This window comes from Zootoca vivipara, chromosome 1 (assembly GCF_963506605.1).
Source record: "Zootoca vivipara chromosome 1, rZooViv1.1, whole genome shotgun sequence".
Lineage (NCBI taxonomy): Eukaryota > Metazoa > Chordata > Lepidosauria > Squamata > Lacertidae > Zootoca > Zootoca vivipara.
In genome coordinates, this window is record NC_083276.1 from 109,277,020 (window position 1) to 109,296,809 (window position 19,790).

The following is a 19,790-nucleotide window of genomic DNA, read 5'->3' on the forward strand; positions in this document are numbered from 1 at the left end:
CCAATGTGCAGTTGAGCACTAGGCTTTAGTGTCAAGCATGAAACCTAGGAAGGTGAGGGTTGTGGCCATCCATTCTGATTTCCCAAGCACCAAAGGAAATTATTTAATCTTGAGATGGTCTCAATTAGTTCTGAACACTGCTGACAGAAAGAAAACCACCCAAATGGATGCACTGTTAATTGAGATTCCACCCACTCTGAGAGCAACCATTCCAAAAAAGGAACTGAATGTCTCAAATGTCGAGCACGAAATCAAACAGCCCATTGGCATAGTCCTATCCAGAAAGTATTGCCCTTGGAAGAGGGACCAAAATGCACATGCTGCAAGAATTGCAGCCTTTAGCCTCAAGGTCAAGGTTAGAGCTATTCCTTATGAGAGTGTTTCAGGGATACATCTGACTTCTGTTCCCCAGTGCCTCAGGAAAGCAGTGAAGACTGAAATTTAAGAGCATGGCAAATAAGGAAATAATAAAGGATGTAACATAATAGCTTTCTGTGTATAGCACATCCGGTACAAGTTTTGTGACTCAGCCAGTGTGATTGTATTATTCCATTCATTTCCTGTGAATGCACCAAGTCATTGTCTCCCATAATTCACCTTTTTGGGGGTTGTCTGCTAAAATGAATGGAAAACAATCACAACCGTTTGACTTCCAACTTCATCAGTACCATACAGACAATCAAAATTTTCCAGCAAGCATTTGGGTTGGTTGTTTAAAAACTAGATTGGCAGAGTTCCTTATCCATCACGAGAGCAATTTCTCCCAAACTCTCCAAGCAAAAGTGTGGCTTAACAGCAAAATCCATTGCTAAGAACATGCCGCAAAACTTATTTCAGTAGAGCGGATTGCTAGTTCTAATAACAGCACTGAAGTTATATTGGCACCCCTCCCCCACTTTTTAAATAAAATCACCTTGGAAAACTCAACATGTAGCCAATTCTAAAGGAAAACAAATCTGTGAACAGGGAGGATTACACTGTCAGCAGGGGCGAATGATGTGCTGCATTACTGCATTATGGAGCACTATGAACAATTCTAGGATGTGACTGGCACTGTAGTCTAAACCACTGAGCCTTGGGCTTGCCAATCAGAAGGTCGGTGGTTCGAATCCCCACGACGGGGTGAGCTCCCGTTGCTCGGTCCCAGCTCCTGCCAACCTAGCAGTTCGAAAGCATGTTAAAGTGCAAGTAGATAAATAGGTACTGCTCCAGCGGGATGGTAAACAGTGTTTCTGTGCGCTGCTCTGTTTTGCCAGAAGCGGCTTAGTCATGCTGGCCGCATGACCCAGAAGCTGTCTGCGGACAAACGCCGGTTCCCTCAGCCAGTAAAGCGAGATGAGCGCCGCAACCCCAGAGTTGTCCGCAACTGGACTTAATGGTCAGGGGTACCTTTACCTTTTATGAACAATTCTACATAAAGCATATCATTGGAATCAAGGATTTTTGCGCTAGAGATGCATGTCGAATTAACCTCTGGAAAGCTTTAGAACAACGGAAGGCTTAGATGGAGGCTAAAATTAGACTCAGTGCAGAATGAGCGCCACAAAAAACACACATTCAGAGCTGACTATCTGTAGATGTAAAAATAAGTTCCAAACACTCATTGCCAATGCACCTGGAAGAAGACTCAATGCACTAATTTATGCTTAATAGATCATATTTCTTAAAATAAAACAGCTTACGCATCTGTAAAATAGTCTTACTTGTTAAAAGAACCAAATTAAATAAGCCTGGGCAGGTGTATAAAAATGTGGGGCTTATCTACCCCTTCCATCACCTGTGCCAGTTTACAGCCACACACTGTGTCCATGCAGGCTGGTTTCCTAAAATTCCTCTCTCCCAGCTGTGTGGTGCTTGGGGGTATGGTCCCAACAGGCACACCATGGCCCTATTGCCCAATGTTCATCTGGGCCAAAGCGGGCACCTCACAGCACCCCTCAGACCATGCTTGTCCAAGGTGACTAAGAGAAGGCCAACAGTCACTCACAGTCTCCTCCACAATTAAAAAAAAATCCTAATTAACTCACAATCCAGGCAACTAGCCAATGGCCCCCACTGCAAAGGGCAGAAGAGTGGGTGTCGAATGAAGAAGAGGGGAGAGTGCGAGGCAAAGATGGGCAATTTAAATAGCCCATCTCTGCCTCTCCCTCCTCATTGGGCAAGAAAGCCCACATGCCACAGGGTCCCTCAGCTGAAGGAAACCAACTCTCCTCTTCTTCCAGGGGGAGGAGGGTTGTGGCAAATATGTTCCCCCCTGAATAGGGGGAATGGCATCAACTAGAGTGAAATAAGAGCCATGGAGGAAAACTATGCAGCGAGGTGCAAGCTTGCTTCCTGGTTACTGTGATCATCACAGCAGTTTCCCCTCCCTGCCCACCACCTATGGAGAAATGTCAGGTACTGTACTTGTGATAAAGTTATGATGAAGGAAAAACCTGACCTTCAACTCCAGTGGTTGGTTGGGAGGCTTTTCCTAAGTTCTTGTCTCTTCCAGACTGGGGTGAGATGCTTTGCATTTCAGTTTGCCAGAGGTCTGAACCGATTGCTTTGCAGAGGGCCTCCTCTGCTCCTTCCATCACCCCATTTACTTCAGCTTCCCTCCTTCCCCCCCCCCCCACTTCCGCCCTCCTTCTCTACCCCTCCCCAGCTCCTGCCACTCATATGAAATGAGGCTGAGGGTCGCATGCATCCCTTAGGCTGCTGACTGTCCACTGCTGTTTCACAGAACGCCTCTTGGACGGGTTCTTGTGTTGCTGGATTTTAAGGGTGGCTCAAGGTCGTTTGAAAGGAGCTCGATGATACAAAGTCAACATTAAAAATGAAACGGGAATTGAATTATAAGACTTTGTTGTGGACACACCTGTGTGTCACCATAGAAGCAAGAAGCCTGTCTTACAAAGCCAGTGGCATGCCTAGGATTCGACCTGAACTGGGGAGAGAGATGGGTTTCAATTCCTGCTGAGCCTTGAAGTTCACTGAGTGGCCTTGGGCAAATTGCTGCATCACAAGAAAATTCATCTTGTGAGCTGTTGTGAGATAAAATGGGCCTTGAACATGTTGGAAGAAGTGAGGAATACAAAGATGAAAAATAAATATGGCAGGGCTAGCTAACCTTTTTTTGAGTCAAGGGCTGCATCCACGCTTGGCCACCCTTCTGGGGTCCACAGGCCACACAGAGAGAAAGGACACATTTGAAACAACACACAGGCACACTATCTCCTTCTTCAGCAGATCCATTCTGGGACAGGTGATGGCTATTGCTCTTTCTGCACTGATCAATCAGATAAGAGGGGAGGGGGCAGTTGACATCCTTAGCATCCCAGTGGGGATGATAAGGACAGGGCCCATTGTTCTGGTAGATTATAATAAAGACAACAAATTACAGTGGTACCTTGGGTTACGAACTTAATTCGTTCCGGAGGTCCGTTCTTAACCCGAAACCGTTCCTAACCTGAGGTGCACTTTCACTAATGGGGCCTCCCACTGCCGCTGCACCACTGGCGTGCGATTTCCGTTCGCATCCTGGGGCAAAGTTCACAACCCGAGGTAACTACTTCCAGGTTAGTGGAGTTTGTAACCCAAAGCATTTGTAACCCGAGGTACCACTGTACCTAAAATCCCTAGCAAAACTGTCTGGCCAAAGTAAACCTCAATGACCATCAAAAGTTCGTGGATGAAGTAAACTATAAACGGATCCTATCATATATTTATTTTTGCATTATTTCACACACATGCTATGTACGTACATGTACGGTAGCAGCAGCAGCAGCAAAATTCTTTACAGGAACATGTCCAATAAATTTCCCAAACACGGCAGAAGTGTCGCCATAACATTTTTATAGCACTTCTGCAAAATATTGCATAGTATACTTATCACAGGTCTATGGATTTGATTAAGAGGTGAGATACTTTAGTTTCGAAACGGGAACATTCAATGCAAAAGGCTTGTGCCCTTAAGAGAGTGTATACTCTGGTCTTGGCTGTGGGTGCAGGTGCTATTTGCTCCCATTTGGTGGAAAAGAAGGGCACAGCTTTGCAATATGCAATGGGTTGCATAGATGGACCTGAATGGGGCTGCCCACAAAATGTTCCATGGGTGAATGAAATAAAAGGAGAGAATGGGGCTTGTAAAGGAGAAGAGGGAGGCGGGAGGAGAGGGAGAGGAAAGATGTTTGCAAAATGAAGGTCAGCTAGAGTAAAGGAAAAACATCATTTTATAGATATATGTGCAGTTACATGATGTTCTGAAAGGCAGTTTCCCCGCTCAGTCCATTTTAAAAGCTGTCATTGGTGGGAAGTGTTTACAACTTCACAGTTAAAATATGATTTAGGAGGAAGCTGCGCCCATAAGCGCCCACTGATATTTTCCTCCCCTACCAAATTTGGTTTAAATTGGATCTTCTATATTTTAATGAAACCATTTTACAGGTTTCAAATGTGCCTTTCTAGCACCCCCGGGGAAAGTGGAACAAATTATATTTACGTTCACCAAACTCCTTTTGCTGACACTTTTCAGAAGGGTGTGTTGTTCAGTTTAAGGCTGACATATTGTTTCCAATTTTTATGGTTCCGTTTTTTAAGAAAGCCTGCCCGTCTGTATGCTTAGTAATTACTTCAGTTATGGTTAGTACCTCTTATTACCATATGCTCAATTTTCATAGATGAGAAAATTACTTTGAACAGTGATCTATTACAGAGGCCCTTCTGTCTGATCTAAAAGGTAATTTATATATATTACCAGTAATTTTCTTGCGGAACTGAGGGCTGATTCACATGATTGGCTTCGGCACAGTTTCCAGCACTGGATAGGAGTGGTGTGTGTCTCTGCATGGCCAGGCATTCCAATAATAGAAGCTGTTGATTGATAAACACTTGGTCATATGTTGGGGAAGCAGTGCTTTCTCAGCCTGCCAAGACCTAATTGGACATAGAAACCACATCTAATTAACCTTTTAGGTGGAGCTATATCACAGCCTAGACATTTCTTCTCCCCCAGGGTTTTCACTATAGAATTCTGAGTCACCCTCGAGAAAATACAGCCACTTCTGCACTATGCATTCATGGCTCCCCCCCCCCCAAAGAATCCTGGGAATGGTAGTTTGTGAAGGGTGCTGAAAGTTGTTTAGAGGCCCCTATTCGCCTCCCAGAGCAGAAATGTCCAGAGTGGTTTAACAATCAACCCCCCCCCCAATATAACTCTTCGAATTCTAGCTCTATGAGCAGAACGAGGGTCTCCTAATTACTCCCCCTTAACAAACTGTATTTCCCAGGATTCTTTGAAGGAAGCTATGACTGTTTAAAATGGCATGAAAGTGTTTCGAATATATAGTGTGAATGCAGCCTACGCATCTCAAGATTCTTAACAACAACCTTTCCCTACATTAACCTGCATGGCTATTACGATCTCTCTCTTCCAGGTCCTCCCACTGTCTGAGAACTTCCACTTATGCGACTGCCCACAACAATTTCTGTGACTTTGGTAAATAATGGAAGGCTTGCGATAGTGGCTTGAAATGGTAGATGCTCTTCACAAAGTATAGTGAAGCTATCTTCAAGGAGACAATGAAAAGATGGTTCCTGCCAGTATCAGTCTCTGACTTCCATGAATGAAGGCGAATGCACTTAGACACCACTAGTGGAGGAATCAGGTGACATGTTCTCCTTTGATCTCTGTACAGTCCAAGTACAGACCCCCTCACTTCTATTATTTTCTTAGCCAACTTCAGGTAGTTTATTGTTCCAATAAAAGCTAGCCGTGCCTCTTGTGTTTCCGCCAGGCTGTAATTACAGTGGTTAACTCTTGGCATTAGTCTAGTTTGTTCGAAGCAAAAGGAGGTCTGCAGACATCTAGAAGAATGGTATTGTTTCGAGGGCGGGGGGAGAAGAAGCAAGAACAATGTCCAGGCAGGAAATGGTGTTCTAAAAATGTGAAAGAGAAAGAAGCAATGCAGTATTACCTGGAGAAGAGAAGCTGTGGAGGAACGTTAATAACAAGGAGGCGAAACGGATGTCAACAGTCAGAGGCAAGAAGAGTACATCAGTGAGCGCTGACATATCAAGCAGTCAAGCACACTGACCAGATTTGTGTGCTGTAATCCATTAGCAGAACAGACATGAATGAGACAGCTACATTTCTTTGCACTCATGGGATATTGGTAACTCACTCTTTGAGAGCCCTCATGGAAACGACTCTAGAGAGAACTATGGCATATGAGCAAAAAACAGTTGCACAGGCAGAATAGAGAGAGTTTTGTGATACATTCTGGCAGAGGTATATTGGCTCAGTCGGATTTTCTGAAAAACAAAAAAAACAAAATAATGGCTATTTGACTTTGACAACTGGCGCAAAGAGGTGAAAACAAGACCTAGCCAACCGGGATGTATGGTCAAGGGCAGTTTAGAGGGGGATTTTCCTTCTGCAGACATATTGTTCTTTATTTGACTTGAGGTCATCCATAAAACCTGAACTGACGTTAAGAGTGAGGATATCTAAAAATCAAAACAAGGTTCTTATTGTTCCCTATAGGAAACAAACAAACTTTGGAGACCAAATACCGATTGTGTTAAATTGTTCGTGGACACTTTTCAACAAGAGAGAAAGGAGGGGGGAAAGGAAGCAGTAGACTTTGCTGTGACTGGTGAATGGATTTGAGGTTTTATGACAGGAAAGCCGACACTGAATCTCTATATAAATAGCTTCACATTCAAGAAATATTGAAGCAAATTATGGGAATATCAGTAAATAACTATATTTGAAGAAACCTATGAATAAAACATCACACTCCTGGCTTTTACAGCCTTAAGGTATGAGGCCATTAATCTTTTTATTTTTTTTAATGGCTCAAATCCCTATACTTTTCTTTTTTTAATGATGCTGCTATTCAAGAGACAGGATGGTTCTCAAATAGTTCATTAGCAATATAAATTATGCAAAACTGAACTCTTATAAATTTTCTTAATTCCCAAATATGAAGGATGGCAGAATTATATGAATGGCTAATATCTTTTGCATATTACTATTTTTTCTATAATAATAATAATAATAATTTATAATTTATACCCCGCCCAGCTGGCTGGGTTTCCCCAGCCACTCTGGGCGGCTTCCAACCGAATATTAAAAACAATACAGCATCAAACATTAAGGTAAAGGTAAAGGGACCCCTGACCATTAGGTCCAGTCATGACCGACTCTGGGGTTGTGGTACTCATCTCGCGTTATTGGCTGGGGGAGCCGGCGTACAGCTTCCAGGTCATGTGGCCAGCATGACAAAGCCACTTCTGGCGAAACCAGAGCAGCGCACAGAAACGCTGTTTACCTTCCCGCTTGGAGCGGTACCTATTTATCTACTTGCACTTTGACATGCTTTCAAACTGCTAGGTTGGCAGGAGCTGGGACCGAGCAATGGGAGCTCACCCCATCGCAGGGATTCAAACCACTGACCTTCTGATCAGCAAGCCCTAGGCTCTCTGGTTTAACCCACAGTGCCACCTGCATCCCTACATCAAACATTAAAAACTTCAGCCTCCTTCAGTTGTCTTTTAAAAGTAAAATAGTTGCTTATTGCCTTGACATCTGCTAGGAGGGGATACCGAGAAGGCCCTCTGCCTGGTTTCCTGTAATCTCCCTTCTTGCAATGAGGGAATCGCCAGAAGGCCCTCGGCGCTGGATCTCAGTGTCCGGGCTGAACGATGGGGGTGGAGACGCTCCTTCAGGTATACAGAACCGAGTCCGTTTAGGGCTTTAAAGGTCAGTACCAGCATACTGTGATTCACATGACCAAGTAACATTGCTGAAGCTAGGCAGCCCTAGGTCTGGTCAGGACATGCATGGGGGACTACTGGGGAACCCTGTGCATGCCTCCTGGAATTTCATAATGGGGGAAATTCGATAAATAAGGGGGGATCTTCCTTTCTAGATCCGAGTGACCAAATAGGTTTCAATTGCTACTCATGGCCTCATTTGTACATAGTACTGACATATAGTTAATGTTAACTAAAGTTTATAAGCCCACAACAAACCATGGCACATAGGTATAGTTTGTTCTTGCTTAATTAGCTATAGTTAAGCTCCTCAGCTGGCTTCCGATGATCAGCTTAAACCATGATTTATAAACCTGGCTTAGTATTTTGTGCAAACCAGGTCTCTCTGTGTTAACAGTTTGCAGATTTCTGATACAGAACAATTACTGTATGTGTGTGTACACACACACACACACACACACACACACACACACACACACACTTAAGGGTAGCTTTGCCCTGACTTACACTACTGATTTTTCTTGCCTCACATCCTCCATTGTAAGGATTGGTGCAATGAGCAACTATCACAACCATTTGTAAACCTCTGCAAACCAACGGGACATGGCTCCATAACTGTGTTGCTGTTGTCCTTGTTTTACTGCCGCTATAAACCGGGAATTTTTATTATAATGTAATGGAGAAAATATAAACCCCAAGTGTGTCTGGCAAAGTGCCATTTCACACAAAGAGAAATTCATCCATTTAAATATAATCTTTGTGCTCAGGACTTGGATCCTCAGAAGTGCATACCATCCCTTTTTTCTCCAGATGAGTAGATGGGGCTTGTGGGAGATCCATGGTATGAACCAGTAGTACCTCTGTGCATTAGTACGTGCACTCAAAGTAATTGAGTCACATGATCACAGTGGCACCCCCGCCCTGCTATTGACACCCTGTGCTGGGCAAGGAAGATGAATGCAGCAATGCAGGGTTTAGCAACAAGATGCTTGTGCTCTTCGGTAACTCAGTCACTAGGTCCATGATTATATGCATCTTAACATTTCTGACTGCATGCATCTTTCTTTCTTTTTAACACAAAGGTACACACACCTTGTTAATATTTCCCATCTAAAAGCTTCACTCTGGACAAAAACTTTATTAATGGTTCCTTTTATTGTCCTATGTATTGTTTATGCATCAGGATAAATTCTGATCTAAGTTACGTCATGCACTGAGCGCTACATTGATTGTGCTTTATAAACTTTTCACTATGCAATATCTTGCGCATCGATAATGTGCCTGATTTCAATACCGTTTTATGATGCATGGGTGCTATAGGATAAATCATGGCTCTAATAGCGCCTGTAAATGTAAACAATATTTCATTATGTATGATGTATCCATTTCAGTTGCTTATATTATTCATCTTGTGCTAATGCACACATCTTGCGCCTTCCCGATCTTTTTACAGGAAACTGGTTATTTGTTTAGGGACGTAGACCTATTAGGCTGTAGCCCCATTCCTTTTTATGCTATGCTCAGTTTTCCCCAGGATTAATTTTGCATTTGTGATTCATTGCCACTACGGTCAGTCTGACTGTTAACAAGCATATTTTACTTCTAAAGCATTAAAGTGCTTTCCCTTGAAGTGTGGAGGCTAAAGTTCATACATTCATAAGAATCAAAAGGTAAAGATTTTCTCTGAATCTTAGTTTGGGGAGAAGTTGCATTTTTACACATGCTTGACAATGAAAAATATAATCTACCTTCTAGAAATCTAGTATGTCAAGGAGAAATTGTGTCCTCCCTCAAAGAGGGCACATGTTGCGGTGAGACCTGGAAACTGACCTCCTGTGTTGTGGGTGGTTAGCCACAACACCCGATTGGTAGGTCCCTCAATGTTGGGTTCAATCTGGTCAATGGGGCGCAGTCCAAACAGATCGAGGGACCAATATATGCCCATGCACGTGACCCAGAGCTTTCTCTTTCGGTGTGTGCATTCGGAACACCCACCCACCTCTCCCTACTTTTAGGGCTTGTTGCGCATGACCTTGCTATGCCGCCGTGTGTCGTCTGTCGTTGGGACAGGGGCACGGCAGGAATTTTCCCCACTTGGTTGATTGGCTGGTGCCATTTGGGTTTTGCCTGCTGCGTAGCAAATCGTCAGAACTTGTAAGGTTGTGGATAGGCACTGGTTCAGGTGATAGGGATGGGAGAATGCTCTCGCCATCCCTATGTGAAGGGTATTCCATTAAAGGAATCCAGGGACTTAAATGGTTTGGTCAACCCTTTGAGGGGGTTGTGCCTGTGCCTGAGTCCAGGGGGACATCTGGGTGGTGGACAAAGCCTATTCCCGGCTTTCCGCCTATCCAGGTGTTCACCCTAGGCTGACTTATGCTGGTGCCCTGGGTCAGCACTACCTGCCTAAATTCTGCCAAAAACCAAACCAAAATTTGAGTCAAGTGTGAATTTATTTAGGGGGTACGTCTCTGGGTCTGAACATGGAAAGCTTGGCCTAGCTGACGCAACGACATGCCACATTTGTTTGTTTTTGGTTCTGGAGAGAGCTTTTTTTTTTTAAAGGTGATTCCCCTGACTAGAATTGAGTGATCACTGCATCTCTAGTCTGTGTCGCTTTTGCATATGGTATATCATTCATAAGTTTATTCTATCTCACTTTCACCTAAACCTGCATTTTTTAAATTTAAAAAATCCATATGAAAATTCAGATCTAAAAATGTACATAAATATTTTTACAGACGAATGTAACGTATATATGTATTCAAATAATATTTTGTCTCAAAAGTATGCATTTTCCAGGGCTGCAGTCTTGTGCAGGAGTGCAATCCCGGAAGATGACGCCCTGTTTTTTCATCGCAATATGTTGCAGGGAACGTTGTTTGTATTCTTGTTGGGGGTGGGGGTGTTGGCCGGTCATGAATTGAAGCAGCATAAGATATGACACAGGTGTGCTCCTTCTCTGTGCTGCCTGCAACCATGTCCTATTTCAGTCACTCCACTGGTCTTCACTAGTGGAACAGCTCTGCCAGCAGAGCATTCTGCCGGCATATCTGAGGCATCAGCATATTCAGTGTCCCACCAGCATAGCAGGGCTTCCTGAGCCTCTTGGACTTACCGATCATAAGGTCAACAGTTTGAATCTGCATGATGGGGTGAGCTCCCATTGCTTTGTCCCAGCTTCTGCCAACTTAGCAGTTCGAAAACAAACCAGTGTCAGTAGATAAATAGGTACTGCTGCGGTGGGAAGGTAAATGGCATTTCCATGCACTCTGGCGTCTGCCATGTGTCGCGTTGCATCAGAAGCAGTTTAGTCATGCTAGCCATATGACCCGGAAAGCTGTCTGTGGACAAATGCCGGCTCCCTCAGCCTGAAAGCAGAGATGAGCACTGCAACCCATAGTCAAATTCGACTGGACTTAACTGTCCAGGGGTCCTTTACCCATCATCAGATGGATCTTCTGTATAGGATCGAAGCTTTAATATATAATATCGCTCTCACACAAACACACGTGTCTTAACTGTTTTTCTTTAGTTTAAGGAATAATTTCAGTGCCAGGGCTTTCCCCCCACTGCGCATTAGGCATTATCTCCCCAAGGGGGGCTTCTTTCAAAACTGTTGGGGTGGGTGGGTGATCCTACTGAACAAACCAAGGATGAGTCTTTTACTGAGTCTCCAGACTCCTGCTCAAAACTAAATGCTAAATGGTCCCCTGAAGGTTTGCTTTAAACACCCTGTTGGTTTACCCCTACGGTAACTTTGCAGAGATCTTGCTAGAGATGAAAGGGTGGAGAACAAAATGTGTCCAGTGTAGCTTTTCATAGGCAGCCTGAACTGATCAACCGACTAGCCTGTCTGCGAAGCAGCTCACGTGGTGCTCAAGGATGTTGTTAATTAACTGTACTTGGCTCTGCTGCTTCTTATTGCTGGTGCAAACTGATGTTATCAAGTCCACCAAATCCCTGTGCTACTTTTAAAGAAGGATATGGCCTAGGTCAGGCATCCCCAAACTGCGGCCCTCCAGATGTTTTGGCCTACAACTCCCATGATCCCTAGCTAACAGGACCAGTGGTCGGGGAAGATGAGGATTGTAATCCAAAACATCTGGAGGGCCGAAGTTTGGGGATGCCTGGTCTAGGTATTCATTGACCAGGACCACCACTCTTACATGCTGCCAGTTAAAGGACCAGTGGCTTCTTCTGCAGCTGTTGACATCTTCTAGAGACCATGTGGTTTCGAGCTGTGCAGATATCTCCTTATGGTTCTCTCAAACTTCTGAGAAGCCCATGGACCAATGGCCAGAGTGCCAGACGTGTCTCCTCCACCTGCTATCCTAAACACACTTACCTGGGAGCAAGTCTAGGCTGGATATGAACCGCCCTCCAGGTGCTGCCAGATAGGCTTCAGACGGCCTGGCAGGGAAGCATCCCAGGAAGGCAGATGGGCTTGCACAGGCTAGGCCTCCCCTCCAAGTCATGCCACATGGCACATAGTGCTGCGGAGCCAGTGGGAAATGAAGCTGGGTAGGGTGGAGCCGAGCCGGCTGAGCCACCTCCCCACTAGCCATAGAGAAGGTGGAGAGGGATGGTCCAGCAGCAGCAGGAGGAAGGCTGAGCCAAAATAAGTAGCAAGATTTGCAAACAGTTTCATTTGCATTGAAAGGTACCCTGGACTTTTAGTTTGTGTGTTTTTTCTTCCAGGGATCACTTTGAAAGAGAGTGAAGCTTTCACTCTTTGAGTGAGCTCCACTCAGAGACCATTGGTTTCCCTCCTAACCATGTTTTCCCCAGTAGCATTGTCACACATCCTAATTTGATAGGCTACATAGTGCCATGCACTATATTAAAAACCCAACAACACATGAGGGGATTTTTCTCAAGGAAATTGCAAAACAACCAAGCAGTTTTTGAAATGAGCCAAATGGAGTTTGTTCATCATTTGCTGAAAGTAGATCTATGTTTATATATACTGTACATAAAATCTTGTAAATGGATGCACATTTTTCACAGTGTATCATAGCACAATATTGACAATATCCCGAGTCTCTGACTAGAATTCCCCCTTCCTTGAATCCATCATCATAAAATGCTTCACCCTTTGAGCAAAATCTGAGCTCCTGAAAGCTCTACTTACAATTATTGCTTCGTTGCACTTTCAGTCAGATGCAGATTCCGAAAATATCTATATGTTAAATGGTGATAAATGAAGCCGACTTTCTACTATTTATGTGCCTCAGAATCAGGACTTCAAAGTACGTGTCTGATACATGAGAAAAATGGTGACGTTCTGCTCATCTTCCATTAATATATTTTAAAATAATGAAAATGTAGTATTTTACAACGTGATCCGCAGTGTGTGGGCCTCATTATAAGCTGCGGAGCTGTTAACTATTTTAAGGATCAGGAGCCGATTTCACAGAGATCATAATCTCAACCAAGAATTGTTAAGTGGGATAAGATAAAAATGGATTATTCTACAGTTTTAGAAAATAGGACTTAACTACTCTTTTCAAATACCCATTTCTTTTGAGAAAAACTGAACCTATTTTCAAAATGGAAACCAACTATAGGAAGCTAATACTGAAATGCAAGGTTGCCATTTCAGGTTGTAAAAAGGAGACAAGGAACGTTCATAGACACTGAAAGACTTTACCATGGATTATCTTCAAGATATGCATATTCACTTGGAGGTTAAGTGCCAGGTAGCTGTGCACTGGATTGCCACTGGTCCAAGCAACCCTAGCCCAGGGACTGAGAGCACTAGGAGTTGTGGTTCTACCACTGCATTCTAACCCTAAGCAACTCTTGCAAGCCAGGGCAAATGTGGAGAGATAGATTTGTTTCCCCCCCGTGCTATGCCAAGACAGGGACAGGCCTCTCAGGAGACTAATGTACCTTTGGAGATCCAATGCAGCCCAAACCACTGGTCCCATTGCCCTTGTTGCTGAGAGCCAGTGTGGTGTAGTGGTTAAGAGCAGTAGACTCGTAATCTGGGGAACCGGGTTCGCGTCTCCGCTCCTCCACATGCAGCTGCTGGGTGACCTTGGGCTAGTCACACTTCTCTGAAGTCTCTCAGCCCCACCCACCTCACAGGGTGTCTGTTGTGGGGGAGGAAGGGAAAGGAGAATGTTAGCCGCTTTGAGACTCCTTCGGGTAGTGATAAAGCGGGATATCAAATCCAAACTCTTCTCTTCTTGTTGTTGTTGTTGTTTAGTCGTTTAGTCGTGTCCGACTCTTCGTGACCCCATGGACCAGAGCACGCCAGGCACTCCTGTCTTCCACTGTCTCCTGCAGTTTGGTCAAACATGTTGGTAGCTTTGAGAACACTGTCCAACCATCTTGTCCTCTATCGTCCCCTTCTCCTAGTGCCCTCAATCTTTCCGAACATCAGGGTCTTTTCCATGGAGTCTTCTCTTCTCATAAGGTGGCCAAAGTATTGGAGCCTCAGCTTCAGGATCTGTCCTTCCAGTGAGCACTCAGGGCTGATTTCTTTCAGAATGGATAGGCTTGATCTTCTTGCAGTCCGTGGGACTCTCAAGAGTCTCCTCCAGCCCCATAATTCAAAAGCATCAATTCTTCGGTGATCAGCCTTCTTTATGGTCCAGCTCTCACTTCCATACATCACTACTGGGAAAACCATAGCTTTAACTATGCGGACTTTGTCGGCAAGGTGATGTCTCTGCTTTTTAAGATGCTGTCTAGGTTTGTCATTGCTTTTCTCCCAAGAAGCAGGCATCTTTTAATTTCGTGACTGTTGTCACCATCTGCAGTTATCATGGAGCCCAAGAAAATAAAATCTCTCACTGCCTCCATTTCTTCCCCTTCTATTCGCCAGGAGGTGATGGGACTAGTGGCCAGTGGCTATCATCTTAGTTTTTTTGATGTTGAGCTTCAGACCATATTTTGTGCTCTCCTCTTTCACCCTCATTAAAAGGTTCTTTAATTCCTCCTCATTTTCTGCCATCAAAGTTGTGTCATCTGCATATCTGAGGTTGTTGTTGTCTACTCCACACAATTGAAATGGACAGGGTGTCTGTGTTAGGACTCTGTTCTTAATTGCAAAAAAAAGAAAGAAAAAAGAATGCCCTTTAAAAGCATTTGTTGTGATTACTTTTTTATCCCTCAAAGTAACCAGAGACAGAAGTGATTCTGTGTACTCACGCAGGGAAGAAAAAGAGACGAGAAAAGCAGTGCTCCCCCACCTCTAAAGCCTCCTTAAATGGCACACCATCTTTTCCCATTACCTTGCTAGAGTTCACACATAAAGCCCCTTTCAGTTTTATTGGCGGCTCTGGAACATATTTAGAATGTGTTTCACATTTCCTGCACTCCACAATTCAATCAGCTCCTCTTTTTGCAGTTCTTTTTAAGTGACACAGACTGTTTTATTTAGACATGCTTTTATCTGCATGCTATTATTACAATATATAAAACTCCATCTACACTTCTCCCCAAAACCTCAAACAAACCATTCTCAGACCTATATATATATATAAAGCTTCATTGTTTATGGGCACAATGAGATATCGGAGGAGAAAGTTTAGGTTTTCGTGACCAGCCTTATACATTGGCTTTGAAAACTAGGAAAAATAACTTGTGCAAGGAGGGAAGACACAACCGAGAATATATAAAATCAGGTGTGCTTTTTGCATAGATGTTGATGAGCCCTTCAAAACTTTTGGCTGATTCAATTTCCTGTCAAGGTTTAAGGCCTAGTTGACCGCTGCAATGACTCAACAGTCTGGGTATTTTAAAGGTAATATTGACATGTTTTGATCCTGATTCCAGGTCAGTGAAAACACATCTAGAAATAAATCTGGAACTCAATACACATGTTCCAGTTTTATTTGTAATAACCCCATGAGCTTAGTCCTTCTCAACTGATGTTTACAAGCAAACCTATTTATAATAGTTGCACAGTAGTAGCTGGTGCCACACAGGCTAGGGGAGATGGCTCCAACCCAGCACCAGGAAGTTCAACTTGGCCATGAGCTGATCGTTTGCTCTTAAGAAGCACTAAGACCTCTATTGCCAGATGGCTCAACTGTGTTCAAGGTATTTGCCCCCACCCCCAATCATTCTCACCTGTGGTTATCTTATAAGACAGGACTAGAAATGCCTATGCATCATATAATGTATGTTTTCATAAGGAGACAGCCACTCCATAAGTGCAGGACAAGTATTTGCTGCAAATTCCCAAACAGGCCTCTTCCCTCCCTTGGGTGGATATGCAGAGCTGAATTCCACTGCCTTGCGGTTTGGCTATTGGCTTTGGTCACAAGCACACCATATATATCTAAATCACTCATTTAGGATTTTAACAGTCATGGCTTCCCCCCCAAAATCCTGAGAACCAGGGCTTTTTTTTCAGCCAGAACTTGCCAGAAATAAGTTCCAGCCCCTCTCAGGTGGGCGCCGTTGCTATTAGGAGAGAACAAGGGAGGCATTCATGGTGAGTTCCAGCACCTCTTTTTCTAGAAAAATAGCACTGCTGAGAACTGTACTTCGTCAGTTGGGAATTATAGCTCTGTCAGGGGTTTACTAATAACTCTCAGCATCCTTAACAAACCACAGCATCAAGGATTCTTGGGGCAGGGGGAGTCATGACTGCTAAAGTGGCGCAAGAGTGCTTTAAATGTGTTGTGTGGATGCACCCTTAGTCTTGCTAAGCACCCTGACACAGAGAAGTGTTACAACTTGGTTATGTGGCCCTATCACCTCCTATTCATTCACGATGCGAAAAGGACACCACCAGACAGGGTGGTTTCTTTTGTTTTAGATTGGGGTGAGGAACATGTGGGCCTCCAGTTTTTGTTTGTCTACAAAGGAAAGCTTCAGCCTGGCACCTAAAACCCGACAAAGATGGCGCCAGGCAAACCTCCCTGAGGACAACATTCCATAAATGGGGAGCCACTATTGAAAAGTCACATGGAAAGCTGAGGTCCAACAACATCTAAAGGGCCACAGGCTCTTTATGTCTTGTCAATATTACCTCCTGACATGAGGAATATTGTAACTATTACCCTTGGCTATGGAAGTTTCAGGGCCCTGCTGTGGTGTAATGGGTATATTTTTGGACATGAAATGGGTATATTTTTTTGGAAAGGCTTGGGTTCAAATACCTTTGGGGTGCTTCGTGACAAGTGATTCAGAAATGACATAAATAATAATAATAAAAATGTATCCCCTTCTATGATGCTCATGTGGTGGCCCTGAACCATAGCTGCCAAGTTTCCTCTATTCCCCGGGAAACCCCCATTTTCCCAGCCGTTTCCCACTGGCAGCCCGGATTTTTAAAAAAACCCCGTAAATCCCCCAGATTCTTACCGGCCAGGGGAGGCTCCTTCTGTGCATGTCTGGAGTCTCTAGACATGCGCAGAAGCGATTTCTGGGGTTGCGGCCATTTTGGAAATGGGCAGAGCATGCGTAGAAGCGACGTCTGGTGCTGCTCTGCCCAGTTCCAAAATGGCTGCAGCTCAACTTCCGGCGCTGCGGCCATTTTGGAAATGGGCAGAGCATGCGTAGAAGCGACTTCTGGTGCTGCTCTGCCCAGTTCCAAAATGGCCGCAGCTCAACTTCCGGTGCCGCGCCGCTGCTGATCCCGGATTTTTCAATCTGGGAGTTGGCACCTATACCCTGAACAAGCAGCTCATTCTACCCTACCTTGTGGGATTGTTGGCTGTGAAAAGGTTATTTCCCATGACGGCCCATCCTTGAGTTTTATGTGGGATGGTGGGGTGTAAATGTGATAGGCAGATAAATTTAACATCACTCTGGAGAAGAAATCTCAGAGTGTGCTTCTGTTGCCTAAACTGACACTTGTCTAATTATTACGCACATTTTTGCAATTTCAAAACATCATCATGCAAGTCTGTACATATAAATTTTAAACACGTCTTGACAGTCCCCGTGGCTCATTCATAAATCCATGTCTCAGTAGCTCATGTAGGCAAATTTGAAAGAACAACAGGAGGAATAAACTGTAATGTCTTATTAAAGGGCACATTCAATTTAATAAGGAAGCTACATTGCAAGCAAATGCTAACCATATATTTCATTCTCATTCATTGTAGGATTTTAGTATTCAATTGAGTTTCACACTATACCAGGAGGAAAAGAGGGAAAGGATTGCAACTCAAGGCTGGCAACTGTTGCCCAGATTGCTAAGCATAGAAATTGACCATTAGGCAAAGCAAGCTATGGGTAAATATGATACGGTGTGATCCTGTGCATTCAGAAGTAACACCCACTGTTGTTCATTGTGGCTTACTGCCAGATGACTGTGCATAGAATTACACTGCTCAGTTGTGAGCCTTATTCATGCTTACTTGACCACTGAAGTCAGTGGGACTGCCAGGGAGGGAAGGCAGGCATGAGGTATCAATATCACAGAACAACTTTGCAAAACAATCTTCAGAATTAGGGAATACATAAATAGAAGTTACTGCACACATTTTAGGATCTGGCTGCAGGATCAATTCCACCAATGTAAGCTACTTTCCCACTCTCCCAAGGGAGATTGTTAAGAATGTAATGTGTGTGATATGCAGTGTATGCCTGTCTACTCAGAAGTATGTTCCACTGAATTCATTGGAACTTCCTTACAGGTAAATGAGCCTAGGCTACAATACTGTGCACACTTATTTGGGAGGTAGGCCCCCACTGAACTCACTGGGACTTACTTCTGAATAGATGCTCAGTTGATGCTCAGTTTTTGCAGAAAATATATATGATAGATTTTATATAATTCTGCTTCAGCATTGTTAAAATATAGTGGATCATACTCACCTAAGGTTTACACAGAACAGATCCACCCAAATTAATTTGTTAGCTCCATCAATTTCAATGGGTCTACCCTTGAGTAAATCTTAGGTGAAAGAGGGGCAGGCAGTGACATTTGCACTTGCTCAGTTTGCTGTCCAGGTGTCATTGACGGGCAACTTCAAGGCCCCTTAACTGCTCTTTAAGTCAGATTTGGATCTGGCAGCCTTTTGTGTTCAGAATCCCCTGAAATCTGTAGAAAGCTGCCCTCTTTTCAAGTAGGACCTATGCCCCCCATGTTAGGATCTCTTACTTTTGAGTAGGACCCTGGCAGAGACACATTCCCAACTGGCATGTTCTCTCCCTCCCTCCTGGCCGATTGTTCGGGAGCTCCAAAAGCTTTCTCCAGGCTGAACATCACAGCGACTGATGCCAACTGACATCAGCACACTCAGGGATCGGCAGAGTTTGCCCAACTGCGTAACAGAACTCAGTGGCTAATCTACATTTATTTACATATAAACACACACAGAGCACTGCAACATGGCTCCCTCTCTCTCTAGCATCAGACAGCAAAGAGAATGAACAAAGGACACTTCGCGGAACACAGTAACACAAACATCCTGTCTTCGTCACTTCCCACTGTGTGGAGTCAAAACATACACAGTCATGTGATAGACAACAATCCCATGAATGCAAACACGGGGAATGAATCTCTAAGACCCCATCCTTGGGCCACTTTATTTGCTTCTGATGTTATTCTTAGCTCTAACATGGGGCTGCTGCCTGATAGCAAATGAACTTGTGCATACCACAGAGAGTAACTTTACTTGATGGAATCACGTCAGGGTGAAATAATGGCAGCCTGCTGTGCTCGAAACAAAGGTAATTGTCATTGCGCCAACCTGTAATTGAAACAAAGTGTAGTTTTAAAAGGAGGAGGAAATTTGTCAATTCAGTACTGAGGTTTAGGGAACTTCAGCACAGCGTCTTGGAATAAAAGAAAGACAGAGTCATAAAAGGTATAAATGTAATTTTAAGAAAAACCTCAAACCCCAGAAACAACTGAAAGCAGGATTGCCATAAATGTAAATAAAGGCTTTACTAACTGATGAACTGTGGCACCCAGTAAATAATAAATTATTCGGAAATCAGTCATAAACGAAAGCACTAGAAATTTAAAGAAGGCTTTGTGCATTGCCTTTGCTTAGGATCCAATAAGTTTAGCAATTCTTGGGCAACCAAAAGTCGCTGATAGCTATCTCCCT